The sequence below is a fragment of the Typopeltis vanoorti genome, chromosome 17, assembly GCF_054136105.1.
Source record: "Typopeltis vanoorti isolate ZY-2024b chromosome 17, IOZ_Tvanoo_1.0, whole genome shotgun sequence".
NCBI classification, from domain to species: domain Eukaryota; kingdom Metazoa; phylum Arthropoda; class Arachnida; order Uropygi; family Thelyphonidae; genus Typopeltis; species Typopeltis vanoorti.
In genome coordinates, this window is record NC_143565.1 from 66,742,895 (window position 1) to 66,755,850 (window position 12,956).

General features: G+C 35.8%; 1 protein-coding gene across 2 annotated transcripts in view; it reads right to left on the reverse strand.

Moving 5' to 3' along the window:
* The window catches only part of Topors (Topoisomerase I-interacting protein), a 207,028-nt gene that overhangs the window by 6,502 nt on the left and 187,570 nt on the right, over positions 1 to 12,956 (reverse strand). Inside the window, exon 3 of one of the 2 annotated variants that reach the window (XR_016549644.1) lies at positions 1,683 to 2,807. The exons of the other annotated variant lie outside the window; for it this stretch is intronic. The gene's annotated coding sequence lies outside the window, so the exon portion shown is untranslated. Of the gene's footprint in view, positions 1 to 1,682; positions 2,808 to 12,956 lie in introns of those variants that run through there. 2 annotated transcript variants of the gene reach the window in all.

Sequence of the window (12,956 nt, forward strand, 5' to 3'; positions counted from 1 at the left end):
CACAATATCCTTTACCAATTTTTGTCCTTCATCTGAAGTTTCTTCATTACCAAAGGAAGGACACAGTTTCCTCCATGCTGCTTTGAGACATTTCATTGTTACTTCTTGCCAAGCCTTTACAATTTGCCTAATTGCTATGATAATGTTGAATTCTTCCTTCCAAAATTTTCTTAGGGTTATGTTGGTAGCCTCACACATTTCAAAGTACCTGGTAAAAAGTGCCCTTGTGTAAAGTTTTTTAAAATTTGCAATTATCAGCTGATCCATAGGTTGAATCAGAGATGTAGTCTTGGGAAGAAGAAAATTCATCTTGATAAAATCTAATTCCTCTGGTAGCTCTTCTTGTATGCCCATTGGATGGCCAGGTGCGTTATCCAAGGTTAAAATGGCTTTTAGAGACAGGCTGTTTTGCTCAAGATAGGCTTTGACAGTTGGTCCAAACACTTCACAAATCCAGTCTCTAAATTCTATTCTTGTGACCGGCTTTGCTGTTAGACTTCCACAAAACACCGAGATTGGATTTAGAGACACTGAACTTTTTGAATGCTCAGGGATTCTCTGAGTGGTAGATTAACATTGGTTTTACCTTGCAGTTTCCACTTGCATTCGCTACTAAAAGCAACGTTAACCTATCATTCATTGGTTTATGCCCCGGAAGTGTTTTTCCTTCTTTTGTGATAAATGTCCTGTTGGGCATTTTCTTCCAAAATAACCCAGTCTCATCACAATTGAAGACTTGTTGAGGTAGGTATTCTCCTTCTTCTATAATTCTTCTAAAGCTATTGACAAATTTATCTGCTGCTGCTTTGTTAGCACTAGCTGCCTCTCTGTGTCTGACCACACTATGAATTCCTGTTCTTTTTTTAAAGTTGTCAAACCAACCTCTGCTACCTTTGAAATCATCATCTACCTCAGAACTTGATCCCGAAGTCTTCTTTTTCAAATTTTGATAAATCTGTTTAGCTTTCTGACAGATTGCATTTTGAGATGTAGTATCGCCCACCATTTCTCTTTCTTTGATCCAAATTAGTAATAGATTTTCCATTTGCTCAAAAAGAAGCCCTCTGACATTCAACCTTTTAGTTCCCTTAGCAACCTTAGCTACCATAAGTTCTTCTTTCTTAGCCAAAATGGTTGATATTGTAGAATGACTGGTTTCATATATTCAAGCTAGCTGCATAACTTTCACACCTTCATGATGTTTTGCTATTATTTCTTTCTTCTGTTCAATAGAAGAAATACACGATACACAAAATACGGTATTATTACAAATTGTACAACACTTAGACAAGGGATACAAAGAACATATCATCACCTGAAAATAAAAGTAAAAGTTCGAAAAAAAAACTTTTTGAAATAAAAGTTAACAGTTAAATTCGAAACCTGCAATTTTTGACTTAGTGCATTTTGCTTATAAGGTGACGATATTAGATACAGCACTTACCGTAACATACACTAATTAGCAGCTTATAGATACAACAATTATTATACAGATGAGATTTGATTTTGCCTTTTGATGGCGAACAAACAGTGACACGCACCCGCTGATTTATTGTGTATATGAACCAACACAAAAAATAAATGCTTAAATACTCATTTTCATCATAAAATGCATTTATAACCACAAATTTAAAAATAAAGCACAGTACACTACAAGAAAAGAAACAATAAACGGAAAATGTAAACAGCTGGCTATGATGGGTCAAACATATCTGAGTTTCACAGCTATGCCATGTGGCTGTTCTCTATTCAACAATGTCTTCTCGCATGTGGCTAAGTGCGATTGGAAAATTCCGGTTTTTTTAGATCGGATAGAGGTTCACATAATCGAGAGTCGTTAACCAAAAGATTTTTTTCTTACAGCCTCTTGTCGTTAACCAAGTAAGTCGTTATCTGAGGCCGTTGTTAACCAAGGCACCACTGTGTGTGTATAAGTAATACATGTTTGTTTATGTAATCTGATATTTCAGAGAATGCTAAATCATGGAATCCACTTTTTTGAATTTTCTCATGCTTAACATTTCCTTGTCATGCTTATTTTCTATTCTATTCTTCTCCAAATTCTGAGGGAGGAAAATATTGACCTCTCCTCCTTGAATGTTATTTTCTACAGTCTGATGATCTAAACCATAGGTGGCCAACAGCAGGCCCACGGCAGGATAAAAACTATATTAAATTATATGTATTATCAATTTAGCTATTAGTTTCGACCGCAGATTTTCTGATTGATATATGTATTATCAATTTAGCTATTAGTTTCGACCGCAGATTTTCTGATTGATATACTAGTTATATTCATTATTTTTGATGACAGAAACAATTTATATTCCCAACACGGAATCAAAATTGCTTTTAAAAGATTACTCAATTTATAAAATCTACTGCTTCTCTATGCGAGTTGTAGTAGTGGGAGTGGTAGATTTCTATGCGCTCCAGAGTATCGCATCATTGAAAGTCACTTGCTCTGTTCTGGTTACAGTGATCAGTTTCACAGTTAACAGTGTTATTTTTGCAGTTTGTGTCCCCTGGTCAGTTACTTCAGCCTTTGTGTACTATGAGTAAGAAATAAGATGTGTGAAAAAAACAGGTCATTTCAGGAGAAATGGGGAAATGAATTTCTGTTTATAAACAATAACGACGACAAACCACAGTGCTTTGTGTGTTTGCAAGTTAAATCGTCACAAAGAAGTCGACCGACTCATGACCACCTTCAGGATTTGTTACGAATATCGTCATCATCGTTGAAAATCGACTTTGATGAACTTGTTGCCGTACATGAATGCCCACAGTGTTCTCATTAAGTTGTGCTACACGTAAAAAAAAAACAGAAATATATAATTAAATTTAATTTAACAACTTATATTAAATCAATCAAGTATTTTATATTGTTCTCCCAGTAGTAAAATGATTTAACAAATATAGTAATTCAATACATATAACTATTGCCTTGAAAAAATGCAGAGTTTATTTTTATTTAAGTTCTATCTAAAAGTGTGCAGCCCGTGACGCTACCATTCATCATATATTGGCCCTCGTATAGAATGAAGTTAGCCACGCCTGATCTAAACAGTAATGTGACCAAGGGAAAGTGACCTCAATTTATCCATAACTCCAACTAACTTTATATTTTTACATCCACTAACCAAAATGTAAGATATGTTAAAGTATTTGGTGTAAGCAATCACTTTAAAGTCAGTTTTACCACATAACCCTCACCACTCTACCAGTCCTCAATCTTTTCTTAAGAAGTTCTCTTTCCAATGTAAAAATGTTGACTAGATAAACCATATTGAAACAAATTTCCACTACAATGAAACATTCTATAGGCCATTGTTCATTGACACTACAGTGCTGCTAATTTGATTATCTCCATAATTTGTACTCCCTCCCCAGGGGCGTAGTCGGGCCAGGGCGCTCCAGGGGCGACGCCCTGGTACTTTTTTAAAACTATCAAAATTTTTAAATTCATTATAATAAATTATAAAAATTATAATAATGAGACTTATAATGCATTTCCAGCTTTCGGTCAAAAAATAGCAGCTTGCACTCGTCATTTTCGTTTCAGAAAACAAGACAGTCTCTCTACCATATGGCCGTCGCATATCACAATAATAATAATAATGCCACACTTCATGCTCTGGATTTTTGTTTCCAAAGTAGAGCCCTGGCACTATTTCTTTTAGGACTACACCTCTGCCCCTCCCCATTGTTAGACTACTGTTTCCGCTTGCTCTGATAAGCTGCCAAATTCTTTCTGGAATGAAAGATTTCATCTCCATGTTGCACTCAACAATCTTTAGTCAATTTCAGTCTTTCTAAAAACACATACATCAAGAACATCTGGGAAAAATCAATGAATCCACATCTCATTTGAAAAGAGATAAACAACAAAAATGTGCCTTGTAGAAATGGCATTCTTGCTAAGGTTTCTAGAAGGTATAACTTCTGCAGATCTGCACTCTCCTGCATCTCTCTCTCTCTCTCTCTCTCTTTTTCGAATTGCTGCTGCTGTTTTTGGAATTATAACTGAAGCAAGTAAGGCTATAAGGCCAGTGTATTATGTCTGTTAACTGCATGCATTCTTCTGGCCAGTTTGTCTGTGTGTGAGATGAAAACCCAGTTTTCTCTCCAACCTCTGTTTTGGATGACATCTTCACAATATACCTCCTCATATTCTGGTGTAAAATCTTAAGGAGATTTTGCCATATATTATGACAGTCCAATACAATATTTTATTGCCAATTTTTAATCCTTTTCTTGAGACTGGACTATTCTCACTTTACTTAGTGTGGTTGTCCATGATAATGTCTGCATGGTATTATTTCACATAAAAAGTTATTACATTTTAATGGAATAATATTGTATTTACTTAGTCCTTATACAACTTCTAGGGATGACCTCTTGTTCTATCCTTCTCTCTATTCTATGAAAAATCTCCACATTAATCTGGTAACAAGCCCTCACCAACTTATGCATCATATTCCTTCTATTCATATGGTTCTGCAAGTAGCATTCCCTCAGTCTATCTTCACATTCCATAGACCTAAACCAACTTAATAAACCTTCTCTGTTCTAATATATCTTCATCCCCTTGAAACTAGAAGAGCATATCTGTGTACAGTAGTCCATATATAAGACTACAAAGGCCTTATACTAGAGAACCTTAACCTCTTTGCTTCTGCATGTCAAGGTCCTCCTCATCATTACCATAATTCATTACGATGTTCTTACAATTTTTTTTTACAATCACTCCCAGTTCTCTCATCTCTTCCATCTCCTTCAAAATTTCTCCATTAACTGTATACTCTGCATCTCAACCTTGCCTACCGAATTTCAAGACCTTGCACTTTGCAACATTAAACTAAGCTCCACTCACACTCCTGCAACGCCAATATTTGCTCTGCTCCTCATAGTCCTCCTCAACATTCATCATCGGCAAACAGTTGCATATCTCCAGCTGAGCCTGTCCCAATATCATTAACATAACATTAATGGTCCTAAGACATTAACATAACATTAATGTCTTAGGACAATTAACATAACATTAATGGTCCTAGTGGAGTACCACAGGTATCTGTGGTACTCCACTAGTAACTTTCCTCTTCTGGGATACCACTCTGCAATACACAACCTGCTGATACCTAACAACAAATTACCTATCCAACTCACTACTGTTTTATCCAATCTTGTCCATGTCAATTTAGTTACCAGTATGTTGTGTGGCAATCTGTCAAAGGCCTATGAAGGCATTTTATGTGCATCTCCCTTATCCAGCCAATTCATCGACATCAACTTGGTGTAGTGTACAAGCAGACTACCAAAACGTCATTTTCCTAATAAACTCATGCAGATCAGTCATAGAGGATACTGCTATTATCATCCCAATTCTGAATCTTAATTTTCACTACCCTTTATAATACATCCAGACATTGATCAGCCTATAATTTGTAGCTTGAGTCCCTTCCCCATTTTGTGAAGTATAAAAATTTTTGCCACTTTCCACTCCTTTAGGACTTGCCCTGTTGCAAGACTTCTGATTAACAGGTGTGGCAAAAGTGCCATTAATTCCCTAGAGCAGTGTTTCTTGAAGTGCGGTACACATACTCTTAGGTGTATGCAAAAGGCGTTTTGGGGGGGCATGAGACACCTTTTTTTTTTTTTTTTTTTTTAAATTTTGGTTACCTTTTTTTCTTAATAATTTTTGCCATATTATCGCAGATAAGAACAAGGCTCTTCGATAATTTTTTCAATAACTAAAAAAAAGTTATTGAAAAAATTGAAAAGAAGTTTTAAGCAAAACGTGTCAACATGTCCTCTTAAAGAGCCATATCTGGTTAATGGTATGCTCGTCTTACATTTGCATGGCTTGAGCTGTTTGCATTGAAAGTTTAAATTCAAATAGTTCAAACCATGGGATTTCAACTCTTTGCTAAATTTAATTCATCTCATTTTTTTTTTACTATTGAAAATTTAATAATAAATAAAATTTGTTTCAATCAACTATTTAGACTGATAATGCAAATATTAAAAAATAAGTATCCTTATAATTATTCGTTGTTGATTGAAATATTACAGCTTATTCAAATTGCCTTTGCCTGAGATGGGGTACACAGGTGTTATTAAAATCTTAAAATGGGTATGCAGGTACTAACAACACTAGTCTAGAGTGATATATTGTCATTGTCACATCCTTAACATAAACTTTACTTTGCACACCATCAATTCCTACTCCATCATACCCTCTACAGTCCAATTACTCATGATGTTACCTTCACAAAGGTGAAATATCCTGATAAAGTGCTCATTGAATAATTCAATCATTCCTCTGTATCAGTTACAAATCTACCACGGTTATCAACTAACATCACCATGGCCATTTTTTCTTCTACTTGCCACATAGTGAAAGAACTCACTAGGATTTTTCTTGGCTTGATTGGCTGATTTCTGCTCATACTGCACTTTTGCTATCTTTAAGAACAAGTCACCTTCTTGGCTTGCTTTTTTGTGCAACTACTGTATTAATCAAATATAACTCTCCCCCCCGATTTCACTTTATGAAATAAGAAATTAAGAGGTTTTGCATTTTGGTACAGAGATATTTGCAATTGGTGTATTTGTCAACAAATAGTGCAATTAGAGACTAATGGAATAAAAATGGCACTAACTAATGAATCACATGTATCCTCGACACTAACATCTTAAAATCTCGAAATCTGGAGAAATACTTGAAATATGGAGAAACGTTCAAGTTACATGCTGGTTTTAAACTTAAAGTTATTAATTTTCCGGAAAAAAATGGCAATCGAGCAGCAGGCAATGAGTTTACAGTGACTGAGTTTAATGTGTGATATTAGCATAAACAGAAACTTGCATTAGAAAGCACCAATAAGTCAAGTAAAGCATTCCAAGACCCTACAAGTGGAAAGTTTCCTGAATTGGAGGACAAGTTACTTGAATATGTTATTTGCATAAAGGTGGCTGCTGTGTTTTGCATGATGTTACATTTCAAAAGTGCAAGTCAGTTATAAAACGAGCCATCAGTTGCACAGATCTAAACGTGAGCCGAGATTCATGAAGAGGAAAAGTCTTTCCCTTCGTTGAAGGACATCCCTTTGCCAAAGAATTGAGGATAAACTGATGGATTTTCATTGCCACATCATTCAACTTAGGAAGAGCAATAACTATATGTTATCACAAATAGCCAATTCCAATCAAACACTCCTCAATGTCGACATGCCACCAAACAACAATAATAGAAAACGGTGAAAACAGTGTGATGCACACAACTGGAAGTGAAAAACAGCAATGCATGATCATGCTCACAGTTACTGCAGATAGAAGAAAGTTGACTCCTTATGTCAGTGAAATGATTTTAAATAAAACATACACATCATTCCCCTCCATACCCTCTTACTCAATTTGAACAATGTTTTTATCATTACCAGTATTCACCTCAAAGTTCAACTGAAAATATATACTTTAACTAAGAGTTTCTTTCTCTCATTTCTAACAATTCTAGCAGTAATTCTACTCTAAATCATATAATTGAATAAAACTAATAAACCTATCGCATTCATATTCTATCCACACTTTACAAAAAACTAATCACCCTTATTAATGTATTGTCTGGAATTCTGAATTCCCAATTTAATAATAAATACATGTTAATTCTCTCCTATCCCCTTATCAGCAATACAGGATGAATATTGGAATTAGTTTTTTTTTTTCTTTCTGTTATTATTGCAGTTACCTCCAGCAGTCCAAATACCCATTGAAAAAGGGTGCCCCCCCCCCATAACTCTGACATCTGAAACCTGTTATAAGTTAAATATATTGACTGAAGAAGTACACAGTCTCACTGGCAACTTACTCTACCAGCTCACCACAAAATACAAGAGTAACCCAGACCACAAGGTTGTTCAGTTTCTCCCCCACCTCATTACAGATACAGAGATTTCTTCCATGAACTAAAGAAATCTGTGGCTATACTGTAGAATTGCATTATTATGTATGTATGTTTCCTCATACCTCCTCTTCTCTGTAACACTCAGTAAATATGTAACATTTCCACAGACAACATATTTTGGTTAATGAGACTTCTCTGCTGTCTTAGATAGTCCATGTGATCTGAACATAGGACCAAATATGGTCCTATCAAAGCCATGTAAAGGGAGCGAATAACTTTGGTTCACACAAATTAGTTTCTATTTAACTCCATGTTATAAATTTCCATCAGTATAATATATATTCTACAATCTCTTCAAGTTTAAGGTACAATTTTGGATAAAATGGAAACCTTATAGCTCATAAATTAAATGATTTCATCACTTCCAAAGCACAAGTCCATTCAAATCATCCTGAAAGGATTCTGTAACAGGAGCCTTCTTTATCAACCTAAGTATCATTAAATACATATTTAACCTAAGGAATGACTCCTGTGGTATGCCAATGGTTACCTGCATTCTCTTAGACTGAGACTTTAGAGCTTCCATAATTATATAAACACACACATATACCACAGTAAAAATGATTTATTATACAAGTATTTCATCTTGTGCATTGCACTCTCTAACAATAATGAAACTTGAAAACAAAACAAAGAGTATAATGCATGTATTATAATAAAATCCTTCTGCACATGCAGTTGCATATTAATTAGGATAGTTGGTATGTCTATTTATCTATCCCAATGGTTTTAACAGGCCTTTAAGGCCCACAACCTTCCAAGCATGCTTGGATTTCGTAACCGAAATACGAGGATAGAATGGTCACTCCTATGCCTCAAGGTATTCTTGGCTGTATCCCTGTGTGTTCACGGGGCCGGTTTGCCTGCTTGCGGGATGAAAAACCCTACTGCCGGTGCCCAAGATCGGCTAACTTGGCTATGGCTGAGGAAGATCCTTCAGCTCCTCACATCTCCGACGGGAATCGAACCTAGGACAATCCTTCCCCAGGCATATGGTTGCGAAGCGCAAAGCCACTAAGCTAACTGCGCGGACAGGTGGGCATGTGCAACTATTTAATACAGTTGTAATAAAGGTTACAAAGTAGAACAACTTTGTAACCTTTAGGGATAGAATGGTAGTCATTATGATTAAGGTTCAGCAGATAAAGTAAGGCTTCAGCACTTTCCTTGAATAAATTCTCATATTTATATATATAATCTATATAAAAGTTTGATGTTATTCCACTGGATCTCAAAGCTAGTGTTCTCAATACCACATTGAGCCATAAATGACCTATCACAAACCTCAAATTCAATCCCAAGTTTTGCTGATACTTTAAAAAGGAATTGTAATTTCCATTTCACAAGTCTTATAGTGGTTATATCCCAAGCTACAGAATCTTATTATTATCCTAAGACCCCTTGGAATCAAAGACTCATCTAGGAGGTCCTTTTGTCATACACACAGCTCATCATACTGTGCCTTAAACACACTCAAATTCTCTGCGGACACCACCCTCTCAGGCAATGCATTCCAATCATTTACAGCTATGCATGCAAAACACCTGCTTCTCACTCCGCTGCTCCCACCCTCCTTATACAGCTTCCAGCGATGTATTCTGGTTCTCCCCTGATCTCCCACTGTTTTCTGCAAAATTTCTCCAACACTGCTCCCATAACAATCCCTAACTTGTAGATCTCTATCATATCTCCCCTCTTCCTCCTATCCACTAGACTCTGTAAATTGCATCTTCTCAATCTTTCCTCATATTTGACATTCTAGAGGTCAGAAACTACCTTAGTCAGTCGCCTCTGGACCCTTTCCAACATCTCTTCATCATTCTGAAAACCAGGTGACCAAATCTGGGCACAGTAGTCCATGTGTGGCCTAATCAGAGTCTTATACAATGGAACAAGAATCTCCTTACTTCTACAAGTCAGTGTCCTCTGTATCGTTCCCAGAATTCTTTGTGTTGTCCTCACAATTTTGGCAATGTGTCCCCTAAATTTCAGATCCTTATCCACTATCTCCACTATCACCCCCAAGATCTCTTATTTCCTCTACATCCAACAATATATCCCCACCAAGCATAAGTTCTACATTCCATCTTTGTTTCTGAATTTTTAAAACCTTACATTTTGCAACATTGAACTTGCATCCCCATTCTCATGCCCATTCACTCAATCTATTCAAGTCTTCTTGTAAGGCCACAACATCTTCTCTACTCTTCATACTTTATCCCAACTTTGCGTTATCTACAAATAACTGAATATCTCCATCCAAATCTTCGTCAATATCATTAACATACAAGTTAAACAGTAATGGCCCTAAAACATACCCCTGAAGCACACCACTGGTGACCTTTCTTTTCGGGGATATTTCTCCCCCATACACTTGCTGATACCTATCAGATAGCCAGTTTCTGTCTCCAATCCAATGAACTAATCTAATATCCAACCCCATCTGCTCTACTTTGAGTATTACCTTATAGTGCAGTAAGCTATAAAATCAAAGTATAATACTGTGTATCCCCCTCCTCTCTCCAAGAAAGCCGTCACCTTATTGTAATAAGTAAGTAGATTACTAAAACATAACCTCCCTTCAGCAAATCCATGCTGTACATCAAAGATAATACCATTGATGTCAAACCAATTCTGGATGCTAGTTCTCACTAGATTCTCCAACAACTTAACTACAAAACCTGACACACAGATAGGCCTATAATTTGATACTTGAGTTCTATCACCTCCCTTATGAAGCGGCACAATCTTGCCCTCCTTCCACTCCTTTGGAACTCAACCCAGTGCAAGACTCATATTAAAAAAATATGTCAAGGAAGGTCATCAGTGTCAGTTCCCTGGTGCATTCCTTCAGAATACGTGATGATATTTTATCAAGTCCCACAGCCTTATTAACATCAAGTTTGCTCAATTCCCCATATATACCTCTTGCTCACTTACAGTCAGTCTCTCCTTCCCATCATCGACTGCTCTTAAACTCTCCATGATGTCACATTTGCAAGAATGAAAGACCTTTATAAATTGCTTATTAAGTATCTCCACTATATCTTTCACAGCAGTTCTTATACCATTTTCTCCCATCAATGTCATACTTCCATGATCATTGTTTTTTTTTGCTGGTTACAGATCGAAAGAACTTCCTAGGATTCTTCATTAACTAACTGCTGCTCATGCTTCTCTCTGTTCTTTGTAATCCTCAGGGAATTGATTATTACCACTTCTCTTATGCTGTCTCCATAATGCCTTTTTTCTCTGGATCGCATGCTTAATCTCTTCATTGATCCATTTCACACCTACCTCATTTAACCTTCTGACGCTTGGAATACATTTAAACATTGCTTCTACTAAATAGTTCTTGAATATCCACCAAGCTTCATTGATCTCTTTTACATAATTTTAGTTAGAATTCTGAGAACATACTTTGTTGAGGTGTTTCCTTCAACTGTGATTTAATCATGTTTTGCACTGATTATCTTCCAGCTGACTGGTGATAACCACCAATGTGTCATTAGTAGCTATGAACAGCCTTTCACTTTTTAGATCATATTTAATGCTTTTCTGATCTTCACATAAGATATTTACAATTGCACTGTGTTGCAATACACTGCACAATTTACATAAGCTTCACATAAAGCATAGAGAATCTTGGTTGGATTTCCCATATGCTGATCATTGAGCACTGTTTGACCTGAGTCTTATTTCATATAAAAAGAACACCAGAAACACAAAACTAGTAAATGACATCTTTTACTAAGAGAAGGCTTACAAATGATATGCAGGTGAAAACTGTGACATTATCCCATGGCCATATATGTGTGTGCACAACTTTTGAAATAGCCTTTGTATATTATTCAAGATAATATAATACATAATTGTTTAATGCACAAGATTCTTCAATGAAACAAGAAATGACAGAATGGTGGTAGAAAATATTCAAGAGGAAAGGAAAAAACCCACAATGTGGAAAGGCACAGAAAATGATGTTCAGTCATACATGATGAAATATGAAATAATTTTTTTTAACTTCTGAATTATGCAGCTGCATTGCATAATTCAGAAGTTAATTAAGAATGTTGGTGGTGTTAATCTCATCTGTTTATTTTAAATTTATACTCTAAAATAAATCCAGTACAAGTCTACCAGATGCCTTTTATCATTTCACTGCTGAGATAAGAGCCATCCAAACTTTTCTTACTTGCACAATTTTCTTGTATAATTCAAATTAAAAAATAACATATACAAAACTTAGTTATTTGTTTTCTAATCCTTTCAAAATTTAGCCATTGTATATTTTTCAAAATGGGGGGGGGGGGAGAGTATACCACATAGGGCAATGCAACATTTGTCATATATGTATCTGTCCTTTCTTTTCTGCAAGCAAGGTGAACACACATGGCTGTACCTGGTGATTTTTTTTTTCTTTTCCCCAATGGTGCAGGCAGAACAAGGGATGAGAAATATCCCTGCTTTTACATTGTACAGTGCCTGAGAATTTAGAACTATTATCAGTCCAAGAGATGAAAAATGAACTTGAGCCCTTATCATGAATTCAACAGAACAGATGACCTGTCAACTGCTAATGTATTCTTATTGTATCTATTACACAACAAGGCTTCATTATTGACTGATTAGTCTACCTATTTCTCTCTCCTGATGATTTCATGAAATTTCCATGATGTATGACCAACATGCATACTTCCCACTATTTTTACTATCCCTAGGAAGATATGACCATATGACACAAAGGCTGGGAGATTTTTCAGCTACATGCAATCAGTATATATTCCTCCAGACAGCAGAGGTGGACAAAAAAAAAAGTGCCACAGTTGGACTAAATTATATTCACAACAGATGTCAGCACATGCCTGCAAAATTCAAATATTTTTAAAGTTGTTTCACTGAAGATTAAATATAAATGCATGCTGAAAATAACTTGAGTTTAGCAGTGAAAAGATTAATTGAACTGAATAACTACTTAACAGTGTTATTA